The following is a 24,177-nucleotide window of genomic DNA, read 5'->3' as shown; positions in this document are numbered from 1 at the left end:
GGACGTGCCTGGATCACCTCCCTAGGGAGGCCCCCAGGAGGCATCTAGACCTGGACACCAGCTCATTTTTGTTTTGCAGCACATCCAGCTGCTAGAGCTTCTCAACAAGCTGGAAGAGCTCCATGTTGGGGAACAGTGGACGTCAGAAGGCATTGTTGTGGTCGTAGTTGTTGCTCAACAATTCATGCTAGGCCCTGAAGCGTCCTCCCCAGTCTGGTTCAAACGGTGTTAAAGCAAAAAGCAATACATTACTTTATTTGCGTTACTTTTGTAACACGTTACTCCCAATACTAACAGTCAGTATACTTTATGTTTATCTTATTTAAGGTAAAGAGAATTAAGACTTAACATTACGCCTACTAATGGAGGTGCTGTGGCTTAGTTGGTGAACGTGCCTGTTTAGTAAACAGGAGGTCCTGGTTCAAATCTCAGCAACACCTTGTTGTTGCAGAGATTACCTATGATTGCATCCCATCATCATGTCCACCCAATGCCTCTGCTACCCGTTAAAAGGATCGCTTCGCATTCAGTCTTGTAATCACCATAAGAATTAGGGATCACTGAATTTGAACATGTGCATTAGAACTGACTGTTGAATGGTCTATCATGGCGGTTTTTCCACTGCGTGTATCGACTCGACTCTACTCGCCTTTTGGGGTTTTCCATTATGAAAAAAGTCCCTGGGACCTGCGACCAGGTACTTTTTTTAGTACTACCTCAGTCGAGGTTCCAAGCGAGCTGAGGCGATTCCAAAAGGTGACGTGAAAACCTGCAGACCGCTGGTTGGTCGGATCACTGCGTTTTTAGCAAACAAGAGTGCAGAGTGTGTGTCCAGAACAAACGGGACATTGAAAAAAAATCTAGCCAGACACCGACAGATTATCTACTCTCTGCACTATTCTCACTTTTCAACTGTTCACTATTAGGGCTTTTAGGGGCTTTATGTCGTTTCCAATATTGTACACCGTTACTTTAAAAAAACAAGAAAATAAATCAAAGAATTTTTTTATTTTATTCTCTCTGTATCTCTTACTTACTCACTCACAGACACACAGACACACACGCTCACACATACCTGGTGTGAAAAGAAAAAAGAAAAAAAAAAAAATTATCACACTGATCATAGAAAAATTTAAAGTTAAAAAAGAAAGTTATAATGAGTATGAAACTCTTTTTCATTACATTTTACTTAAAAATTGCAACCGCATTGTTGTATTTATTGTTGCGAACTTTTTCTGTATATAGTTCGTTTGTTACCATGACAACACCACTGATCTGAAGCTCAATGCTGATGATCAATAAATTGCATGCTTAAAATAACATAATGGTTTAAGCCCCGCCCATTTCAAGACACCCGTCCCACTTCTGGGTTAAATTTGCCCACTTCCGGTTAGGCCCTTGCCCAGTCCGAGTACAGATACGGATACAGATAATTCATGTGGTAAACCGATGCAGATACAGATAATGCTGTACTCGCTTATCCCTAGTTGACAATAATGATGCTCACAAAACACTGTAGTTGCAATTGCGTTTCATGTCCTCTTAAATACAAAGAACTGCTAAGTTCAGACATTAGTTCCAAATGAAAACATTGTTGTCAGAAGTGGGATTTGAACCCACGCCTCCAGTGGAGACTGCGACCTGGACGCAGCGCCTTGGACCGCTCGGCCATCCTGACTGATCCAACAAGTACCCAGTAGGGCCTGTCTCAAAAATTATAATTTAATATAGTAAATTAAACATGTCATGATACAGTAGGTTCTCAGTCATCCATGTCATAGTTAACAAGGGAAGGTTTCTCAACTGTCAGTCCAAATATATGGGTGTTCATGGAGACATGGAAGAAAGTCACCAGGGTGGCAATGTGCTTGACAATGGCAATACATTGCGCAGGATGTGAAGGCAATGTGCAATACAGGCTAAATCCTATGGTGGGAATCAATATCCACTAATGTTTCTGTCCACAATGTCCACCTGAATCCAGAAATGTCCCTGCCAGATGGGAAATAGACTGACAATGGGGTCAACATTGTGCAATTATCTTCAAAATGTCCACTGAGTCCACAAATAAACCTGCCAGATGGGAAATAAACTGATAACTGTCTTTATGGTCTAAATGTGTCAAATATTGCCATGCTATTACCCCAAAAGATCCCAACTAGGCCAAGGGCAACTGGACTTGGTAAAAGGTTCTCCGCAGAAGTTTTGTCTCTCATCCAAGAGACTTCTTTAGTTATTTTTTCACACAGAAAGGGTTGGACACAGTGCCCACTCCCCCACCCATATCTGACAATTGAAAGCTGTGGGGAAAGGGGGGTTCCAAAGCTAATAGACCATTCAACAAGAAATTCTGATGCACTATACCGACCCATTCAGGATGAGCACTGTAAACTATGACTGCAGCAACACAAGTTAAATTTCAGTGATACCTAATTTTTTATGGTGATTACCAGACTGAATGCAAAGTGTGTATCCCCCATGTAACTCAAAGCCTATCACTTCCAGTCAATACTGTCAAATATGGAGCTCCTTCAAGTTATATTAACAACCAGGTGACTGGTGGTCTGGTCTCTCCCTCTTCCCCAGATAACATTCTCTCTGATTTCCATTCCACATGCACTGAAATCCTAGACTCTATTGCCCCTTATCAGATTAAAGCTGTTAAACCTAAGGTGGACGCCTGGCTAAATGACACCAAGAGGGCCCTCAGGCACACTGCAGACAAGCTGAACAAAGATGGAAAGACAATCTACATGTGACACTGGGTGTATTAAGGGACAGTCTATCACATACCAGAATGCTGTGAAGGTGGTGAAGATGCAGCATCTCTCTTCTGTCATAGCTAGCAATTGCCACGAACCTAGATTGTTATTTAATACTATTAACTCTGTCATAAATCCATGCACCTCTGCTCCAACAGATGTGTCAATTAGTACATGTGAGAAATGTCTTGGTTATTTTATGACAAAGTAGCATCTATCTGGGAAATTACCAGTGCTAATTTTAAGGTATTGTATCTGCTTCTCCTACACACTCAGCTGTGTTTGAGGAATTTAAGCCTGTGTTGAGGTTGTACAACACATGAAACCTACCAACTGTCCCTTAGACATTGTCCCAGCCAGAATGGTGAAGGAGGTTTTTAATAGCACCATTGGGGCAAGTCTTCTTACTCTTTTTAAGTGAATTGCTAAGCCTGTACTTTGTTACTTTTACTTGAGTAAAGAAGTTAAATCAGTACTTCTACTTTTACCAGATTATTTGTTAACACAATTATATGTACTTCTACTTGAGTACGGGCAGTGAGTACTTTTGCCATCTCTGATGGTGGTTGGTATTGTAATGGGAAAATTACATGTAACCAATGATTTTCATATTAATTATTCATAATAATATCTTCAATGCCTCTCAGAGTATTTGGTTCCTGTATCTGTCCTCAGTGTGATCTCTTTGTAGGAGACAACTGGATATGTTATGACTTTGCATTTTCCCACCAAGGATAGATGACGTGGAGCCTGACAGAAACAGTTGCCTAGAACGGTGTTTATCATAGCAGGTCCCAGGTCGAGACCAGAGCCTATCCAGAGACAAGATGTCCTTTTTTAGCTAAGATAGAATGACCGGTCAAGACACTTGGACACACGAGGGACAGATTCAGAAATACGTAAGAGCTCCAACTGTCTGCCTGAGGTCCACTGATTGTTATGTTTGAGATTAAACTGGTTTCCAAACAAGGGTTGGTTTTCCTCTGGGGGCACTGCATATAAAGAAGTGTATTACTGATGTATTCACCAGAATTGTGGTGTCACTCTGTTACTCTGTTTCATTGTGAACTGCCATTCTCGTCATTTTGTTTGATTGTTCTCTCGAGAAAATAATTAAACTCTTTCACTGAATACCTAAACTTTTAATCCAGTCTCTAGCCTGTCTTTATTTTTGTTTCAACAAGGTCTCTTCTTCACAACAAATTCCTCCCTCGCTGAACAGAAACTTCCATAACAAACTTGGCGTTGTCGGCAGGATTTCAAGGAGGGATCAGATCGGGACTCCGCCGGTGACTGATGACAGATCATCCAGGGATCTGACGATTGCCTGCCTCTAAACCTCGCCGAAAACACCTTTGAGAGACAGAGGGTCAGAAATCTGCGGAGGGCTCGCTGATTCCACTCTGAAATCCAAACGAAAAAGGAAGCAATTTCAAACAGCGGGGTAAGTTAGAATTTCAATTTTAAACATTTGAATTGGATACTGAGACACCGTGTGAGACAAAGACTGACCAGGGTTTTTTCACTGGGGTATTTGGTGAAAGTTTTATCTTTTGTTTTGGGAAACTTTGGGTTATACAAACAGGGAAAGAGGGTTTTGTTGTCTAACATCCAGGATGTTAACGAAAAATACAAACCACTAGCTTTTCATCATTTCATCAAACACAGGAATAGGACGGGGTGACGAGTAGATTTTAAGACAAAAATCTATGACAGATAAACAGCCATTGTAGCTTAAAATAAGTTACAGCTGTTTGCAGGTTTTCCGCAAAGTTTACCGAGAACTAAACTGGGCCGTATAGTGACGATTATACGTAAAGAAGTACTTCGGCTGCTGTTTAACTATTTTTCCTAGGGAAGAAATGGGTAACAAGAGCACAAGGTCACACGTTCCCTCAGGTCCAGTGGTTGATGAAATGACGAAAAAATATGGTCCACAAACCTTAGATTGTTTGGTTTATTGGACCACCAAGCATGGCTTCCCTGAAAATGGCTCTTTGAGCACAGGGAAGCTTAGGATGCTAAAGCAAGATTTAGAGAAGAAGAAAAATTATTGAGAGGGGTAAAACACCTCCACCCATTAACAATAAGCACCCAGGATTTAATTCAAATAGAAAAACAAAGAATGTTTTAGTCAGTGGATGAAGAAGCCACTTGTAGGGAAAGAAAACAGATGAAAAACTAGTAACTAAGGAGGGAACAGATAATGCTGTTGAAACACAGAGAGGAGAAATGAACACTGTCACTAATGCATTTTCCCTCTATCCGAGTCTTAAAGATGGCGATCAGCTGCTCAAACCACCACCCTACCCTCCTCCAGCACCCAGGCCGAAGGGAGAAACACCGTCCGTGTCTCCCCCAGAAGCAAGCACCAGAGCGGACCAGATCCCACACAGCCCCCACCTCGCTGCAAGCTCTCTCTCTACAAGCAGCCACGGCCTCTCCCCCACCTACATCTGACAATAACAGCAGCATCGGGTACCGTCATCCAATGCTACAAAGTCAGCTGAACAAGCTGACAAGAAGAGAAACAGAAGGAAAATAACTTTGACAGTGTCAACGTTGGCTGAAGAGGGGGGGGGGCCAGAAGCAAAGGCAAAGCGAGAGGAAAAGCAGAGGGCGAGGTGGAGGGCAGAGGCCAACAGTGGACCGAGACACATGTTTCAACTGCGGAGGAAGAGGTCACTGGGCAGACGAATGCCCATCCCGAAATACAGAAGGGAGACGACAACCGAGGGGTCCCCCAGCAGGGATCGCACCTACAGCCAGCAACGGGTGGATGAAAGGAGGAGGGAACGGAGTGGTGGAGAGTCTGAGCCAGTCTGCACCGGATAAGGGAAGTAAAAATGCAAAACACACACTAACTACCTGCTTGCAAAGAAGTAAATGCTTCACACGCTACAGCCCATAAACATCACACTCTTCCTCACACGATAGGGATAATTCTAGACGCAATATAGTCACCTAGAACAAAAAACATTTAGAAGGTATTCCTACTTATGTAATGTTTTTTATCTAAGGTGTATAAATTGGCTGCTACAATTTTAAAATTATAATTACAAATTATGTGCTTCAAAAATCTTTATTTTTGAATCAAAAGCTTTCTGGTGGAATTGTTCTGTGCAGGAGTGCAAGTGGAGCAGTTGTCCCAGAAAGATTTTCAACCTCATGATGTGTGTACATAGGGATCTAAATGTCCTGTGAATTTGTTAGGTAGGGATCTAATGTTCGGCATAGGAGTTTTCTCAAACTCCTACAGGTCTCAAGGTTGTGAGATTAGAAGTCACAGCCAGCCTGACTCATTGTTTTCACACACACATCTCAGCTGATTTTTTCAGTGGTGAATCTCTCTGGGTCATGCTGCAAGCCTGCTGCATGAGGCCAGAGATGGGATTTAACCCCTTGCTGACTTCATGTCAGAACTAAACCTACATTACACTTATTTTGTCTTATCAGGAAAAGATGACATGTTTGTTGAAGATTTATTTATTTTTTTTTCAAAGAAGATACAGATGAGCTTGAGTGTGCTTACATTTACTGGCATGAATATAGATGTGCAGTAGAAGTAACCTTGATAAGAAGAGAATGTTTTCAGAATCCAGCACTCATAAGCTCATATCTCTCTTTGTCCAAATCTCACACAGATCAGTGGAGAAACTTGGGACCATGTGTCCTAGACTGTGACCAGCTGACTGACCGGACTGAAAGTTTATCCAAACTCCTGTCACACGATGTGACAGCTACGCGCAGTGTGTTCCAGCAGAAAGAAGCTGACACACACACACACACACATTTTTGAATAATGTTGTGACCGTCTCTCCCTCAGATATCTCTCCGTTGCTGTCCCAAGTGCCGAATCACCTGTGGGCAGCGCATAAGTATGACGTGGGGCTCATAAAAATTGTCAGCCTGTCGTCATCACTCCTCGCTCAGATTTCAGGCCCAAAAAACCTCAGTACCCACTGAAACAAGAAGCAATTAACGGAATCAGGCCGGTTTTTAACTCTCTTTTAAAAGCAGGAGTTATTGTTCCGTGTCCTGATTCACCCGTTCGCACGCCTATTTTCCCTGTCAAGAAAATTCGTGATAAGGGAAAACCGGTCGAATGGCGTTTTGTTCAGGACCTCAAAGCAGTAAATGCAGCGGTCCACGCACGTGCTCCCAATGTGCCAAACCGTACACTAAATTCAAGGAATTCCAGTGTGGGGGGGGGAGGTACAATATTTTTCTGTTGTTCATTTGTCTAACGCTTTTTTTCAGTTGTCCAGTGAACAAAGACAGCCTTTCTGGGTTGCCTTCTTATGTGATGGTAAGGCCTACACATTCACACGATTAGGATAAGGATTTGTTGACAGCCCAACTGTCTACAACGAAGCACTGAGAGAGAGCCTTGAAAGATTAACTATTACACTATTGCACTGTTGTGCCACCTGGCAGCAGAAGGGCACAAAGCTAGGTTAGCTAAACTGCAATTTGTGAAAAAATAAGTGCATTTTTTTGGGTCATGACATTTCAGCGTCAGGGAAAACATTGTCCTCATCTCAAATTGAGAAATAGTTTTTCTCCCAAAACTTGAAACAAAGAAACTAATTATGTCATTTCTAGGAATGTGTTCCTATTGTTATGTTTCATCCCAAATTATGCTTAGTTAGTTCAGCCTTCAGCTGACCTAATACATGGTAACAACTTGTCTTCAGATGACCATGTCACGTGGACGACCAAGGGGAACCAGGCGTTTGTAAATCTTAAAAAAGCTTTTCAAAGCCCTCCAACCTTAGGTTTGCCAAACCCTAAACTTCCATTCACTCAGACAGTGGGTGAACATTTGGGCTGCATGACGTTTGTTCTCTTGCAGCCTCACGGTGACAGGCTCAGGCCTGTGGCCTATTTTAGCTCCATTAACATTGTTAGTGCCACATGTAGTTTCTCTGATCCTATTGGAGCAACGACCTTCACATTTATCTGCAGCACGATATCTATGGTATCACACATGTCTGCTTGATGTGCCTAATGTCACTGTTAAACATTTTACAGTGCTTAACCCTGCTTCTCTTATGCCTGTGCCAGGAAAGGGAAAGCCGCATGACTGTTTGGCTGAGTTGCAACACACCTGTGCTCCGCGCCCAGATCTGACTGACACATCGGTGCCAAACTCAGATCTGGTTTTCTATGCAGGCGGCTGGACTCATTGTTCTCACTGAAGCATGTAAACTGGCTGAAGGTTTGTCTGTTACAACCTACACAGACTCCAGGTACGCCTTTTGGGGTTGTACATGATTTTGGGGCATTGTGGAAACACCGAAACTTCCTAAAGTCTTATGGTAAGCCCATTTTGCATCACCAATTGATCATTGATCTTATTTCCATTTTAGCTAGGCTAATACAAATGTTCTGCACACACACAGTGCAGCTGACTGATTTTTCACTTACAGAATCAGTAGCTGCAGAATACAGTGGAAAAGGCCAGAGTGCACCTTTAAAGAGGATGTCTGGCCGGGGCCGGATCCAACACCTTGCCTTCCACACCATTTGTTCACGCATTTTGCAAAGTTGACACATGGGCCCATGGGACCATGTGTCAAAGGGGCGAGTGCTAGTATTGTTAAAGAAAACATGGTACACAAAGGCCTTCACATCATTTGCAGAAAAGGAAAATTTTGTAAAGCAGGCATTTGAACATATCATGATGAAATTTGTAGATCTCACACCGTCACAGGTGAAAAAGTTTTGTTTGATGATGGTTGGTCAAAATGGGTGGAGGTGTTTCCCGCTTCAAAACAAACTGCTTCAGTGTTAGCAAAAGCTCTAAATAACAGAAATTATTATATTATATATTAATAATATCAAGTCGGTTATCAAGTGATAACGGCACGTTAAGAACAAAACTATGTACATGTGAATGAGGGTAAGAACGCGCAGTAACCTCAGTCCTTTTGAAATTCTCTTCGGCAGACCACCCAGTGTGGGGGTTAGAAGCTTCTAGAGCACCCCTTCCCTCATCAGCTCTGTGCGAGCATGATATGTTAGAGTAGTGTGTACAACTGTCTTCTGCTCTCTCTCTCTGCCATAAGAATCCAGGTGTCTGCTGCCCTGCCCCACCCAGCTGAAGGGCCGCTCCACACGCTGCAGCCAGGAGATTTCGTGGTCGTAACAAAACTACAGGAGGATGAACTGGCAATCCAAACGCTGGCAAGTTCCCTTCCAGGTTCTTCTGGTCACCCACAGCAGTGAAGGTTGCTGAGAGGGCTCCGTGGATCCACGCACCACACTGCAAGAGGGTTCCAGGACCAGGGGACAAGCCAGTCCCGCCAGACGCCCGGAAGTCCGTGGCCTGACAGACTAAGTTCTGTGCCACCAACGCTGCAACACAACTCACCAGAAACGAGGCAGTGGTAAAGACTGACTCCGACGGTGTGTCATGTGCTGGTGGACGAACCTCTGACACCAGAAGAAATCCATGGCACCAGAAGCAAGACCGCCTGATCTACAGCCTGGTACTGCATCGCCCAGCCACCCACACACACACCACACCCTGAAGGGCGCAGCACTCGCTGTGACGATGGAAGAACACAGGAAGAGACAGACATGGTGTATGACACAGATGTATTCTTGTTCTCTGTTTTCTGTCTGTGTTTGTGGGGGGGCACCATTTTTGTTGTTAGACAGATATGATAGAGATAAATCTGACATAATTTATTCTAACACCACTTCTTCTCCCATTAATGTTACTACAGATGCACGGTAAACTCGCACACTCAGTTTTCAGTCATCAAATAAAGGGTTAAAATGAGCAGAGCGCTCTTCACCTTTCTCTAGACAGTATTGCAAACTGAGAAATATAAACAAAGCAACAACCTTAAGACAACAGACTTCATGGTAGTAGCTGATGCATCAACTACCTTTCTGTTGTAACCATGCGATTACTTTCAGTCCGAAAATGACAAAATCAACTCAAATGATTAACATTGTGCAAAATAAATGAGTTCTTTCTTCTGACAAAGACAACGCACTCATATTCCAACGTATGACTGGGTTCAATCAGCAAATTTACACACGATGTAGGGATCAATGATTAATGTTGATTAATGATTAATTGTTTCCCCACTCACAGAAACGGGCTTCACCCATAAAACCACTCGTGCTAAACCTAATTAACTATTTGTGCATTGACTGCACTCTACTTTAAGAGCTTAATGTAAAATGATGAGTTACAGTAGCAAATTTGTCTCAGGAATTCTTCCGTGGTAGGGTTTAGTTAATAACGCACATGATATTGATAAGATACATGAAAGTTTGGAAAATCTGACCGCCGTCATGTTTGCAGGGTTCAGCGATTTTCCTAAAACCTTGTGAGCTATGCGTAACATGTTACTTTAGCACCAGATGGGTCTAGATTTACTGTTAGCAGCTCAGGGGGGGGGGCACTGCCATGTATTAGGTGATCAATGCTGCGCATTAATCCCAGACATTGAAGGTAACCTCACTGACACCGTCCATCAGCTAAACCAACTCGCCACTAGTCTTAGGGCTCAAGATGTCCCTCACACTTATTCGGGGGGGGATTGGGGCGCTTGGATATTTGGGGAGGGGTGGAAGGCTTGGATGGGGAATATTGTGGTTCCAGTAATCTCTGTGATCTGTTTCTGTTTTGAAGCATTTGTTGTATTATCCCATTAATATGAATGATTATTTTCTTTGTTTACTTTTGAAAGGGTTCAGTATCAGGCAGTGCAAGTAAATGATGATGATCTTGGTCTGTTTGATCTGCCCACCTACAAAGACGACGAATTTAACTCAGACTCAGCTTCCAAATTCAGTAGTTCCTGATTCATAAATTCCATTTTACTTCTCATCTTTCTTTAGACTAAGATGTAGTGGTAGCTTAAACTAAGAGGTTCATCACAAAAACATTTTTTTTGTCTTTTCAGTAATTTTCAATTGTGTTGTGATTAGTATGTAATCAAAAGGGGGGAATGTAATGGGAAAATTACATGTAACCAATGATTTTCATATTAATTATTCATAATAATATCTTCAATGCCTCTCAGAGTATTTGGTTCCTGTATCTGTCCTCAGTGTGATCTCTTTGTAGGAGACAACTGGATATGTTATGACTTTGCATTTTCCCACCAAGGATAGATGACGTGGAGCCTGACAGAAACAGTTGCCTAGAACGGTGTTTATCATAGCAGGTCCCAGGTCGAGACCAGAGCCTATCCAAGAGACAAGATGTCCTTTTTTAGCTAAGATAGAATGACCGGTCAAGACACTTGGACACACGAGGGACAGATTCAGAAATACGTAAGAGCTCCAACTGTCTGCCTGAGGTCCACTGATTGTTATGTTTGAGATTAAACTGGTTTCCAAACAAGGGTTGGTTTTCCTCTGGGGGCACTGCATATAAAGAAGTGTATTACTGATTGTATTCACCAGAATTGTGGTGTCACTCTGTTACTCTGTTTCATTGTGAACTGCCATTCTCGTCATTTTTGTTTGATTGTTCTCTCGAGAAAATAATTAAACTCTTTCACTGAATACCTAAACTTTTAATCCAGTCTCTAGCCTGTCTTTATTTTTGTTTCAACAAGGTCTCTTCTTCACAACAAATTCCTCCCTCGCTGAACAGAAACTTCCATAACAGTATACAGGTCTGATGTAATACAAGCAAATACATAAGGCCCCACCCGACAGTTTTGTGATACGTGGCGTGCAACTGTATGTCAATGATCAAGCTTGTTGCTGTGACCAAGAAACCTCCAGCAAAATGACTGAAGCATCATCAGTTCCGGAATTTTCTTGGATGCCAAATATTTGAAATCAAAGTCAGAATCCAAGTGACATGTAAGAACAATACAATGCACGTCCAGCTTCTACATTTCCGCATGAGTCAGCTTCCTCAATTTCTGAGTAACAGGAAAATAGCCTGATAAGCATACATGTGCAGCTCAACCTCAAAAAGCCATAAAGCAAATGTTTGTGGCTTAAAGATCGAGTTCCCGCTCATAAAACATCAGGCAGGTGCAGTCTCTGTGGCGCAATAGGTCAGCGCAGTCGGCTGTTAACCGAAAGGATGGTGGTTCAAGTCCACCCAGGGACGTTTGTTGCTTAAATAACCTGGAGTTAGCTAACTCTAGGGTTTATCATATATTCATATCAGGTGAATATAGAGCAGCCCAAAGATAACCCAAGTGGCCTTACCTCTGAAGGTACAGTTCTGAAAACCATGTACTGTACATATTAAACTTTACGGTCATTGGTATGCAGGTCACTTGATGTAATACAAGCAAATACATAAGGCCAGACAGAGACAAAAAGTGAGAGAAAAGAAAAAGAGACTAGCTGTCTAAAGGATAACCAGTTGAGATTGTGTGCGTCTTTGAGAACTGTAAGTCATATAACTGATGTTGTCAGTTCATTTAAACTAATGAGGAAGAATTTGACAAATCAAAATCAAGTACAAGAACTTATTCTTTCAAACATCACACCTGAGTCTCTCAAGTCCTGACCATTCCCTGACCGGGAATCGAACCCGGGCCGCGGGGGTGAGAGCGCCGAATCCTGGCCACTAGACCATCAGGGAGTCACATCTTTCAAATTTATCTTTGTAGATGTGAGTTTTCTTTTCTCTTCCTGGAATGACTCATATTGTTTTAGGCGAGGAATGGCGCCTGGCTAGAGCTTCAGAAGGCAGGCCATGACAGATTACACATCTGTCACATAGTCAGTTTGTAGTCTTAAATACCAAGTCTCTTGCTGTTCCTTGACTAGTTGGCCACCCCTGCTTTGCATCGCTCCAGGTATGTAGAAAAAAAATCTGTTATGCACCTTTGCATTGTGCTAAAATGTCAAAATTTGGACCTGAATCCAACAATAACATTACTTGACTCTCACATACATTGGTTTTCAGTTAAAAATGTTGGTTAGGGGTTTAGTTACTGCTTGAATTGTTATTGAGATGGAGGTAGATGAAGTGTTTATGACCCATCAATGATGACAAAAGGATACATCCACTGTCGGGGTCTGATTTAAAGGAAATGGTACTCTTTAAAACGTTAAACTAATGTGGAAGAATTTGACAAATCAACCAAAAACTTGCTCTTTTAAATCTGTATCTGTCAAGTCCTGACCATTCCCTGACCGGGAATTGAACCCCGGCCACAGCGGTGAGGGCGCCAAATCCTAGCCATTAGACCATCAGGGAGTTACATCTATCAAATTTAATTTAACATATTGTTGGTTATATTGTTTTAGGCAAGAAATGGCGCATGGTGCAAAATGCAAAACTGCCTGTTTCGATTTAATTACATGGTAATAATACAAAAACAGAGGTGTAGTGATTACTTGGAAATCCTTCCGATAGTTTCTGAAATAAAAACCATGAATCAGTGGTGGAAAATGCAAAACTACCTGTTTCTATTTTATTACGTAGTAAGACAGAGGTGTAGTGATTACCTGGAAATGCTTCTGGTAGTTACTTTCAAACAACCATGAATCAGTGGTGGAAAATGCAAAACTGCCTGTTTCAATTTTATTACATGGTAATATTAGAATAACAGAGGTGCAGAGATTAGAGGTGCAGAGATTACCTGGAAATACTTACCATGAAATATGTCTTGTCCTTCACGTACGTAACGCTGTGCAATCTGACCAGCAGCTAAACACCTTCCACCATCAAGCACTGGCGACCGGGATCCTTGTAACACGTTTATTTGAGTAACAAAGGGTGAAACTGGGAGAAAACACAATGACCAGTTACTTAGATAGTAATGAGTCACATATATTAAACAAAGATAATTGTAAAAACAATATAACTACACAACAGGCTAGCAAAAATGTAAGATGAAATAAAGAAACACGTAATGTATTGTTATACAGTGTACGTAGTATAACCTATGTTGGGTATCTAAATAAACTAAGATATACTTACATGTGGCATTACCCAAGATAAAAGTGGCAAACTATCTTACTGAAGTATACCGTCAGTTAGGGCTGAACAATATTGTGTTTTAGCATTGACATCGCGATGTGCGCATGCGCGAAAGTCACATTGCAGGACGTTACGATGTTGACGTTAATACTTTTTTGCTGCTTGATAGAAAAGTAACCTTTCACTGTTTCTCCTTTACATGATTATTACCATCTGACCATTCCCCTTTAAGACAGGTAGCCATGTGGGCAACGTGTGTATGTGACGTTAGTCCGATGGGGTTTATTGTTATGGGAAGTGAGGCTCTTCGCGTGTAGAAAAGTAGCCTACCGTTGGCAACAGCTGCCTCAGACACAGTGATGTCATAGTATTTGATGGGTAGTGAGTGACGCTACAGTAGTTGGGGTTTTATGTTCTCCTCAAATACAAACTAAACCCCCTGATTAATGCAACATAATCACAACGTCTCCCGCCATTTCCCACCGCAGAAAGCTGCTATCAGCCAAGCTAAAGCTAATATAGTTAGCTTAAAGAAACAAGCAGAAAGCTGCTACCAGCCAGGCTAAAGCTAAAATAGTTAGCTTAAAGAAACAAGCAGAAAGCTGCTACCAGCCGGTCTAAAGCTAATATAGTTAGCTTAAAGAAACAAGCAGAAAGCTGCTACCAGCCAGGCTAAAGCTAAAATAGTTAGCTTAAAGAAACAAGCAGAAAGGCGCTACCAGCCAGGCTAAAGCTAAAATAGTTAGCTTAAAGAAACAAGCAGAAAGGCGCTACCAGCCAGGCTAAAGCTAAAATAGTTAGCTTAAAGAAACAAGCAGAAAGCTGCTACCAGCCGGTCTAAAGCTAATATAGTTAGCTTAAAGAACAAGCAGAAAGCTGCTACCAGCCAGGCTAAAGCTAATATAGTTAGCTTAAAGAAACAAGCAGAAAGCTGCTACCAGCCGGTCTAAAGCTAATACAACTAGCCCAAAGAAACAAGAGGCATGCAGGTCTGGTCAGTTTATCAAACTGACGAGCTGGCCTCGCTAGTCGACCACAACCTGAAATTTAGAGGAAGCAACATGCAGTCACTGTCATTCACGTTAACCTGGATTGATTATTATATGAATACAATGGTGTCATGCTAGTCAACCAGAGTATTTCTACCTGATGTCCCTCTCCAAAATCACTTCAGAAGAGCAATGTTAGTCACAGCGCTTACTTGCTTTGGTGTTTGTAAAGCAATAAAGTTCAACAAAGAATATGAAGGTAAATATGGTGCAAATGTGAGAGCGCGTAGATGTGATGTGAGCACTTAGAGAATATGATTTGAGAGCTTGTAGAAAAAAATTCTGTACTTGTACTTTATTTCATTTTTTTTTCACTTCAGTCACTTTTCCACAAAGGCGAGTCTGCACCCTCGACTTTTGCAACACTTCTTGCGATACATTTGGTGCAAAACTAAGTTGTACCTGTGGACTTAGTCTGTGGAGCTCTGAGCCAACAGGATGGGGGGAGGGGGCAGCAGGGTTTTTATCCTCAGATGAGGGACAACTCTGTCCGGCTTATTTATGTAGCATGAAAGCTAGCATAAGCTTACTAGCATCTAGCCCGCTTCTAAATACTGTAAATACCTTTAATTATCTCAACACTTTTTAACAGTTAAACTGAAACACTGGAGCTCCAGGTGCTGCAGACGCAGACGGTCCGCCGTCAGTGGGGCTCGGCCAGCGGGGAAACATCGCTAGAAAGCTCCGCTGCCGACCTCAACGGGATCTGATCTCCAGCGAGACATGGAAAGCTCCAGACCCGATAGCAGCGGCGCAACCCCCCGGGAGCCCACCGCCAGTGTTGGTGGAATAGCAAGCTAGCGTTAGCAAACTAACCAACCAGCCTGCTTAAAAAAAATAAAAATGTAATTTAAAAGGCACGCATTATACCCATTGATGGCGGTCCGTCCGTGGCTGCAAGACCTGGAGCTCACCGCCAGTGTTTCAGTTTGACTGTTTAAAGTGTTAGGATAATTAAAATGTATTTATTTATAAGCGGTGTTAGTTTGCTAACGCTAGCTTGCTAATCCACCAACACTAGTGGTGAGCGGGTCTGAAGCTATCCATGTCCGTCAGCAGCTGCAGGACCTTGAGCTCACCGCCAGTGTTTCAGTTTGACTGTTAAAAAGTGTTGAGATAATTAAAAAGTATTTGTTTGGAAGCAGGCTGGCTGCTAGTTAGCTAACGCTAGCTTCCATGCTACATAAATAAGCCGGACAGAGTTGTCCCTCACAGAAAAAAACACAGGTAAAATTAAAAAACACTGCATAAGCTTTGCTACTGTGTGTTTATTTAAATATAGGTACACCTACATGTAGGGTGACGAGATTGCAATATAAGCCTGTATATTAATATTAGGACTATCCATATGTCAAGGGTGTATATTAGGCGGTGCAGTACAGCCCGATCCAGCAGAGGAGAGTTCTAGCCCAACCAGGCTCCTCTCTTTACATTGTAAGCCTCGCTGGGTGTCCAAACTAAAATGATAAGAGGCAACTTGGTAGACTCCTTACTGATGTTTATAGCTGTACTCACAATGCCCTTTTTTTTAAAAACACCAGCCAATCACAAGTCTTACATGTGAATAATCAATGTGTGAGTAATAAGGGAGCTCAAATAAAAGATAGTTGCAAGGTCTACCAAATGTTTAACTTTACTACCCGTAAGCTGTTGGAACCTTGGTTGCCACAGGGTCCCAAATCTCCCCTCAAAATGTCAATCACAGACACTGAAGCGTGCTGGGCCCATAACCCAGAGGTTGAGGGATTGAAACCATCCTCTTCTAATTCCTGTGCTTTGTATCAGTATCAAGTCTATTTCCAGTCTGTTGATGTTTAACAAAGCATCTGATGTTGCAAGTGTCTGAAGTGAAATGTCTCCACCTGCTGAAGAGTAAACTTAATGGCATGTTGAGATTATTTCATCCATAAAAAAAGAAACTACAGTGCTCATACCTTTTATTCCCGCTGTAACACCCATAAAAACTGGAGTGTAATACAGTAAATATACTACACTACAGGTAATAAATACTGTAAATAGAAACTGTAAAACATGTACGTTTAAAGTGCTTGTTGTGTTGTTTACCAGTCAGATTACCACAGGAGGTAATATCTTCTGCAGCTCTTTTAAAGACTCTACCATAATACCTGCTGGAGATGCCAGGTCCTCATACATGTAAAGCATGAGCTCTACCACTGAGCTACATCCCCTGAAGATTTTGAAATTCTTTTGACTTTTTTCTGAGATAGACTTAGACTTATCTTTATTAATCCTTTTGGGATGACTCCCGCAAGGAAATTGAAATATGCGGTGGCTTGAAATCAAACCTGGGCAAAATGCTTGCACTGCTACGATATAAATCATAGTTGAAAAGTAACACACCCGTTGCCTTTCTGCTGGACAATACAACGTTCACTGCAAATCTTGTAACACAGATTGATAAGAAATACATTGGTGGAGACTGGTTGCTTCCAGTACCTATGAAATAAGACAATATTGTTTATGAAGGCACATCTGCGATTTGGTATACTCTGATGTGTCATTGGTTTGGTACCACTCTTAAAAAACAGCGCTCGTTGTCGGCAGGATTCGAACCTGCGCGGGGAGACCCCAATGGATTTCTAGTCCATTGCCTTAACCACTCGGCCACAACAACATGATGGGCCCTGCTAGGACTGTTTGCAGAAATGTTCATGTAGCACCTCAACACACCATATAATGCCTAAGCTGCACTTGCAAAATAGCAGGGTGTTCATATACTTATTTTCGTCACTGTAAGATTCCTATACATTGTGTATGGTAGCCTTTACAATGTTATTTATTTATTTTATTACCACACACACAGCCTTAGCAGAGCTAACCCCCCCCCCCATCTTTATCCTGATGCTTGATTGTAATAAAGCATCAACAGAGAGAAGTTGTCTCCGTTGGTGTTTTAACAGACACACCTGGGCCAAATTGAAAACCAGATTCAGCTTTAAATCTTTTTAAATCCTAATCTAGTCCTCATTAAGTTTCAAATAATTTCACAGGAGTTAGTTATTTTTGATCATCAATACCAAATTGAATCTAATTGGATGGGAACATACACAGACTTCTCACAAAATCCCACTTGAATTCATGTCTTGCTACTCGGTCAGAATCTTATTAACCTGGAGACCCAGTCTCTGTCACAAGAAATAAGCTATATGTTTATATATGTTTTAGACCTATTGGCAGACAGACATTTAAAATGTAGGCAATGGCAAATAAAGAATAAAGAATAAAGAGCCTTTTGCTGTCTGCGCTCAGCTTCAAACAACAATGTTAAAAACAACAGACAAAGCCAGAAATCTTGGTGTAGTCATGGACTCAGACCTGAACTTTACCAGCCACATTAAGACAATAACAAAGTCAGCCTACTATCACCTTAAGAATATATCAAGGGTTAAAGGACTTATGTGTCAACAGGATTTGGAAAAACTTGTCCATGCCTTTATCTTCAGTAGACTTGACTACTGTAACGGGGTCTTTACAGGTCTCCCTAAAAAATCAATCAGACAGCTGCAGCTGATTCAGAACGCTGCTGCTCAGGTCCTCACTAAGACCAAGAGACTGGATCACATCACTCCAGTTCTGAAGTCTTTACACTGGCTTCCTGTGTCTCAAAGAATTGATTTCAAAGTACTCTTGCTAGTTATAAATCACTTAACGGTTTAGGTCCAAATATATTTCTGATCTGCTACTACACTATGACCCCCCCAGACCTCTCAGGTCATCTGGGACAGGTCTACTTTCTGTCCCCAGAGTCAGAACTAAACAGGGTAAAGCAGCTTTCAGTTTCTATGCTCCTCATATCTGGAATAAACTCCCAGAAACCTGTAGATCCGCTGCTACTCTCAGTTCTTTTAAATCAAGGCTGAAGACCTTCCTTTTTGATGCTGCCTTTCTTTAAATGAATGCTCATTTCTTTAAATTTATTATGCTGCACTGTAACTTTTATTCTTGTGTTTTATGTGTCTATTTTTTTTAACTGTCTATTCATGTGTTTTACCGGTTTTTAATTCTTATGATTTTTAACTGTTTTTAGTAGTGTTTTATCTGTTTAACTGATTTTGTGTAAAGCACTTTGAATTGCCCTGTTGCTGAAATATGCTATACAAATAAAGCTGCCTTGCCTTTTCTCAATGTCCACTGAAGTTTCTCAGCGTGCTCTCTAGTAACATCAGCAAGGCTACTTTTACTTTCATACTTTAAGTAAATTTCCAAGCCTGTACTTTGTTACTTGTATTTGAGTAAAGAAGTTAAATCAGTACTTCTACTTTTACCAGAGTATTTGTTAACACAATTAAGTCTACTTCTACTTGAGTACAGGAAGTGAGTACTTTGAACACGTAACTTCATCCGTCTTTGCTGTTGCATTGCGTTAACAAATAACTATGTTTGTGTAAAGTAATCGACAGGCTTTATGCCCAGGTTGAGTAGGGAGGGAAATGTAATGCATACCCCTAAGTTTTTTCTTCTTTTAATATTTATCATGAAACGAGGAAGCGGTATAGAGCCCTAGTAAACAAAAAGTGAGAAAAACAGCAGTGAGAGAAACAAATCAAGGGACTGGAGAGCAGGAAGAGGGAGAGCCAGAGGAGGAGGAGGAGTTTGGAGAGAGGGCATGTGATGAAAGTGAGGGCTCTGACACAGAGAGGGATATTCCAGAGGGTGAGGAAGATGAAGAAGAGGGTGAGGAGGATGAAGAAGAGAGTGAGGAGGAAGAAAACATAAATGGGACAGAGAGAGGAACAGCCAGAGGGACAGCAAGTGGATCCATGTGGATCAAGTACTGCACCATCAGGTTTGTGATGAAGAAGGTTCTTACTATTTTCAAAGCAGTGCAATTACACTTTCATTGTAGGTCTGCTGTGTGTCCTTAAAATGGGGCTTTCTGCTGTAAAATTATTTTTTTTGTGTGAATATGGCTCTGTTTCTTTTTTTTCTTGGCCTACATTTTGAAATGCATGCAGGTATACATGCATACAGTGGTGTGCATGCGTTTAGGAATTTGCCATTGTCAAGCACATTGCCACCCTGGTGACTTTCTTCCATGTCTCCATGTCTTCATATATTTGGGCGGACAGTTGAGAAACCTTCCCTTGTTAACTATGACATGGATGACTGAGAACCTACTGTATCGTGACATGTTTAATTTACTACATCATCATTTTTGAGACAGGTCCTACAAAGTATTTGTTGGATCAGTCAGGATGGCCGAGCGGTCCAAGGCGCTGCGTTCAGGTCGCAGTCTCCACTGGAGGCGTGGGTTCAAATCCCACTTCTGACATCTACTGTTTTTCTGAGACATGATATTGGGAATAAAGCAGTTCTATGTATTTAAGAGGACATGAATGTGCGCAAGAAACTCAATGGCCAATACAGTGTTTTGTGGCCATCTTTATTGTCAACAGATGTAAAGTTACCATGTGTTTGTACACAGTAGACATATCTACTGCTGTCTTCACTGTCTGTGGCAAGTCCTTTAAAACCTGTTCTTGACTTGCTTTTTCCCACATCTTCTGAACGCTTAGCTAACTAACTGACTTAAGTTGGCCAATAATTGTTGTGATTGTTGTGTGCCTTTAATATCACACATGTGGATATTATGAAAGAAACTGCCTAGCAAACCCTTGCAACACTTTTAAAGGTTCAATGGTGTAATGGGTAGCACTCTGCACTGTGAATCCAGCGATCTAAGTTCAAATCTCAGTGGAACCTGTTTTCAAGCCACAGTATAGGTGAAAAAGATCAACTTTTCACATCTAGTTTAAAGTAAGCTAACAGGTTTAATGTCCTTGGTCATTTAGACTGTAAACAGTATGTTGGTGGGGGCATGTTGAGGAGTCACCTGGTTGTTAATGTAATTGAAGGAGCTCCAAATTTGACAGTATTGACTGGAAGTGATAGGTTTTGAGTAACATGGGGGATACACACTTTGCATTCAGTCTCGTAATCACCATAAAAATTAGGGATCACTGAAATTCGAACTTGTGTTGCTGCAGTCAGAGTATACAGTGCTCATCCTGAATGGGTCAGTATAGTGCATCAGAATTGCTTGTTGAATGGTCTATTAGCTTTGGAACCCCACTTTCCCCACAGCTTTCAATTGTCAGATAAGGGTGGGGGAGTGGGCACTGTGTCCAACCCTTTCTGTGTAAAAAACAACAAAAGAAGTCTCTTGTATAAGGGACAAAAAATCTGCAGAGAACATTTTACCAAGTCCAGTTGTCCTCGGCCTAGTTGTGAACGTTTGGGGTAATAGCATGGATCAGGAACCAAAAGGGACACATCTGGACTCAATGTGGGCATTGTACGGCAATATTTGACACATTTAGACCATAAAGACAGTTATCAGTTTATTTCCCATCTGGAAGGTATATCTGTGGACTCAGTTGGACATTTTGAAGATAATTGCACAATGTTGACCCAATTGTCAGTCTATTTTCCATCTGGCAGGGACATTTCTGGATTCAGGTGGACATTGTGGACAGAAACATTGGTGGATCTTGATTCCCACCATGGGATTTAGCCTGTATTGCACATTGGGGTACAAGGTCAATAAGATGCCATTAACATCTCGCGCAATGTATTGCCATTGTCAAGCAAATTGCCACCCTAGTGAATTTCTTCCATGTCTCCATGAACGCCCATATGTTTGGGCTGACAGTTAGAAGAGCAGCCGGAAACCCTAGTCGACCCAGTCCAAACCATCGTGGTAAGCCTCACTTGGTGTCCAAACTAAAATGAGACGAGGCTACTTGGTAGACTCCTTACTGATGTTTATATCTGTACTCACAATGCCCTGTTTAAAAAAAAAAAAGAAAATCACAAGTGTTACATGTGAATAATCAATGTGTGAGTAATCAGGAAGCTCACATAAAGGATAGTTGCAAGGTCTACCAAATGCTTAACTTTCCAACCCGTGAGCGGTTGGAACCTTTGTTGCCACCTTCCATCAAAATGTCAGTCACAGACCTGGGCAGCAATTCCAGAGCAGAGTGGCGCAGCGGAAGCGTGCTGGGCCCATAACCCAGAGGTCGATGGATCAAAACCATCCTCTGCTAATTGCTATGCTTTGTATCTATTTCCTGTCTGTTGATGTTTAACAAAGCATCAGTTTCTGAAATGAAGTGGTTCCACCTAATACTGGAGCATAAAACAATAAATATACTACAGTACAAATGAACAGCTTTTGCAGCTCTTTTAAAAGACTCTACCATAATACCTGCTTGGAATCAAAGCCATATCAACTGCTTGGAAGGCAGCTATGCTCACCACTATACCACCATTGCTGGACAATATAACGTTCAGTGCAAATCTTGCAACACATCTGGTCATTGAGACTGAAAATAAATGCTCAGAGATGCAACAGTGGCTTCCAGTACCTATGAGGTATTACAATATTGTCCATGAAGGTACATCTGCCATAGAAGGATGTGTGACCACCATTAAAGGATGGCTTTCTTTGTCGGCAGGATTCAAACTTGCGAGGGGAGTTCCCAATGGATTTCAAGTCCATCGCCTTAACCACTCGGCCATGGCAACCTAAAAAGCAGAGAAATACCGATTTCCACTAATAGTGATATCCTATTCAAGGCAAGGCAAGGAAGCTTTATTTGTATTGCACCTTTCAGCCATAGGGCAATTTAAAGTGCTTTACACAAAAAGAGTTAAAAAATAGTAAAAAAATAAAAATAGATAAAACACAAGAATAAAAGTTACAGTGCAGTATACAAAATCAAACATTAAAGAAATTAACAACCATTTAAAGAAAGGCAACATCAAAAAGAAAGGTCTTCAGCCTTCAGCGTTCTGAATCAGCTGCAGCTGTCTGATTGATTTTTTAGGGAGACCTGTAAAGACACCGTTACAGTAGTCAAGTCTACTGAAGATGAAAGGCATGGACCAGTTTTTCCAAATCCTGTTGACACATAAGTCCTTTTACCCTTGATATATTCTTAAGGTAATAATAGGCTGACTTTGTAATTGTCTTAATGTGGCTGTTAAAATTCAGGTCTGAGTCCATGACTACACCAAGATTTCTGGCTTTTTCTGTTGTTTTTAATATTGTTGTTTGAAGCTGAGCGCAGACTTTTAATCGTTCCTCTTTTGCTCCAAAAACAACCACCTCAGTTTTTCCTTCATTTAATTTCAGAAAGTTCTGGCACATCCAGTCGTTAATTTGTTCGATGCACTCAGTCAGTTTATGTATTGGACTATAGTCCCCTGGCGATAAGGTTATGGTAACTTATTTTGTTGTTTTCCATAATCTGAGCCAGTGGAAGCATGTTAAGAACCAGTATTAATGCAAAGAAAGGACTGGAGCATTTGGAACTCTGGAACTCTGTCTGGCTTATTTATGTAGCATGGAAGCTACCGTTAGCTAACTAGCCAATAGTTAAAATCACAATCGGACTGAAAATTGTTCTACGTCCTATAATGTTACAGACCGACGCGATACCAAACGCAAAAGGGTCTTATATACACAGTATATGTATTTATAAATATGTAAAATTAAGTTTTTTCTTTTCATTTATTTTTTCAACCCAGCCACGCAGTAAGGCAAGAGCCTCACAGGAGCAGGCAAAGAGCCGCATGCGTCTCACGAGCCGCAGGTTCGCCACCCCTGCACTAGAAGATCACGGCCACTTGGTAGCAGTAGGGCCTTGTTGTTGTGAAAGCATAGTGGGAACTCTGAAATATCAACTGTTGACAGTATGAGCTAGCCAGGAGTCAAACCTAGAATCTTCTGAGCCGTAATCAGACGCGTTATCCATTGCGCCACTAGCCTTACGTTCAGCATTAGCAATAGCTACGTTCTCACACCATTGTATGCAAACAGGGTTGATCTTTGTTGGCAAGTGTATAGAAGGCCAGTTAACCGTTTGTTACAGTCCAACATTTGGGGACTCTTGCAGGACTTTTAGGCTAAGCTGTCCAGTTTCTATCAATGTAAAGTAAAGCAGAAGATGTAGTAATTCAAAGAAACAACAGAAAAGTAGCTTCTCACAGGTGCCGTGACCCAGATTCCTACCGAGGTTGCTGCAGCCACCGCAACGCAGAGTACCAAGCACTATAAGATACCGACCATTTGGTATTAAAATCACCGCGTTGTTGTGATAGCATAGTCTGAAATCAGATCCAAAATTATGCTGCTATTTTCTAGGTTCCCCTAATTGATGAGTAACAACTGACAGTTCCAGGGATAGTTTATCTAGTACTGCTGATTCTAAAAAAACAACAACAGTGAAAGCTTGATGATAGCTGTGTTTCAATTAAATTGAAGGATTTAGAGCTGTTTTAGCACATGTTGAAAAGCTATTTACGCATCATTTGGCTTTTTACTGTGTATTTGATTTACTGTGATAGACAGTTTTTACAGGAGTAAACTTGGAAATGAGGATCAAGTAATTTAATAGCTAAAGAACAGAAC

The 24,177-nt window shown here is 41.5% G+C and overlaps 5 non-coding genes across 5 annotated transcripts; 2 read left to right on the top strand and 3 right to left on the bottom strand.

Annotated features, from left to right (window-relative positions):
• Positions 1–1,595: 1,595 nt before the first annotated feature.
• On the bottom strand, positions 1,596–1,678 carry trnal-cag (transfer RNA leucine (anticodon CAG)). The gene has a single exon. It is a non-coding gene; the product is annotated as a tRNA-Leu (tRNA).
• A 10,107-nt stretch (positions 1,679–11,785) lies between these two features.
• trnan-guu (transfer RNA asparagine (anticodon GUU)) lies at positions 11,786–11,859 on the top strand. Its single transcript has one exon. It is a non-coding gene; the product is annotated as a tRNA-Asn (tRNA).
• Positions 11,860–12,270: 411 nt separating this feature from the next.
• trnae-cuc (transfer RNA glutamic acid (anticodon CUC)) lies at positions 12,271–12,342 on the bottom strand. The gene has a single exon. It is a non-coding gene; the product is annotated as a tRNA-Glu (tRNA).
• Positions 12,343–17,291: 4,949 nt separating this feature from the next.
• On the bottom strand, positions 17,292–17,373 carry trnas-aga (transfer RNA serine (anticodon AGA)). Its single transcript has one exon. It is a non-coding gene; the product is annotated as a tRNA-Ser (tRNA).
• Positions 17,374–19,948: 2,575 nt separating this feature from the next.
• Positions 19,949–20,031, top strand: trnal-cag (transfer RNA leucine (anticodon CAG)). The gene has a single exon. It is a non-coding gene; the product is annotated as a tRNA-Leu (tRNA).
• Positions 20,032–24,177: the final 4,146 nt, after the last annotated feature.

Source organism: Etheostoma spectabile, unplaced genomic scaffold (assembly GCF_008692095.1).
Source record: "Etheostoma spectabile isolate EspeVRDwgs_2016 unplaced genomic scaffold, UIUC_Espe_1.0 scaffold00018774, whole genome shotgun sequence".
NCBI classification, from domain to species: Eukaryota; Metazoa; Chordata; class Actinopteri; order Perciformes; family Percidae; genus Etheostoma; species Etheostoma spectabile.
Note: the sequence above shows the minus strand (reverse complement) of the source record. Positions and strands in the feature narration are given on the sequence as shown.